Source organism: Arachis hypogaea, chromosome 20, assembly GCF_003086295.3.
Source record: "Arachis hypogaea cultivar Tifrunner chromosome 20, arahy.Tifrunner.gnm2.J5K5, whole genome shotgun sequence".
NCBI lineage: Eukaryota > Viridiplantae > Streptophyta > Magnoliopsida > Fabales > Fabaceae > Arachis > Arachis hypogaea.
In genome coordinates, this window is record NC_092055.1 from 94422141 (window position 1) to 94423080 (window position 940).

At 40.3% G+C, this 940-nt stretch overlaps 1 non-coding gene across 1 annotated transcript; it reads left to right on the plus strand.

Annotated features, from left to right (window-relative positions):
* Positions 1 to 262: 262 nt before the first annotated feature.
* LOC112787715 (small nucleolar RNA R71) lies at positions 263 to 370 on the plus strand. Its single transcript, XR_003195111.1, has one exon. It is a non-coding gene; the product is annotated as a small nucleolar RNA R71 (small nucleolar RNA).
* Positions 371 to 940: the final 570 nt, after the last annotated feature.

The window sequence follows — 940 nt, forward strand, 5'->3', positions numbered from 1 at the left end:
GCTGAGTCAATATTTTGTTCTGAGCCAATATGGCATTCAGAGTATCAACTTCAAGAACTCCCTTCTTCATAGGCGTCCCATTGCTCACAGGATTCCTTTCAGAAGTGTACATGAACTGGTTATTAGCAACCATGTCAATGAGTTCTTGAGCTTCTGCAGGCGTTTTCTTTAGGTGAATGGATCCACCTGCAGAAGTGTCCAGTGACATCTTTGATAGCTCAGATAAACCATCATAGAATATATCCAGGATGGTCCATTCTGAAAGCATGTCAGAAGGACACTTTTTGGTCAACTGTTTGTATCTTTCCCAAGCTTCATAGAGAGATTCACCTTCTTTCTGTCTGAAGGTTTGAACATCAGTTCTAAGCTTGCTCAGCTTTTGAGGAGGAAAGTACTTGGCTAAGAAAGCCGTGACCAGCTTATCCCAAGAGTTCAGGCTGTCTTTGGGTTGAGAATCCAACCATAATCTAGCTCTGTCTCTTACAGCAAAAGGGAAAAGCATGAGCCTGTAGACTTCAGGATTTACTCCATTAGTCTTAACAGTATCACATATCTGCAAGAACTCAGTTAAGAACTGAAAAGGATCTTCAGATGGAAGTCCATGAAACTTGCAGTTCTGCTGCATCAGAGAAACTAACTGAGGTTTCAGCTCAAAGTTGTTTGCTCCAATGGCAGGAATGGAGATGCTTCTTCCATGTAAATTGGAATTAGGTGCAGTAAAGTCACCAAGCATCCTCCTTGCATTATTATTATTTTCGGCTGCCATCTCCTCTTCTTGTTTGAAAATTCCTAACAGGTGCTTACTGGTTAGTTGTAATTCAGAGTCCTTTCAGGTTCTGGATCTGCTTCAACAAGAATATTCTTGTCCTTGCTCCTGCTCATATGACAAAGAAGAAAGCACAGAAAAATAATAATAATAGAGATCCTTTTTTTTTTTTGA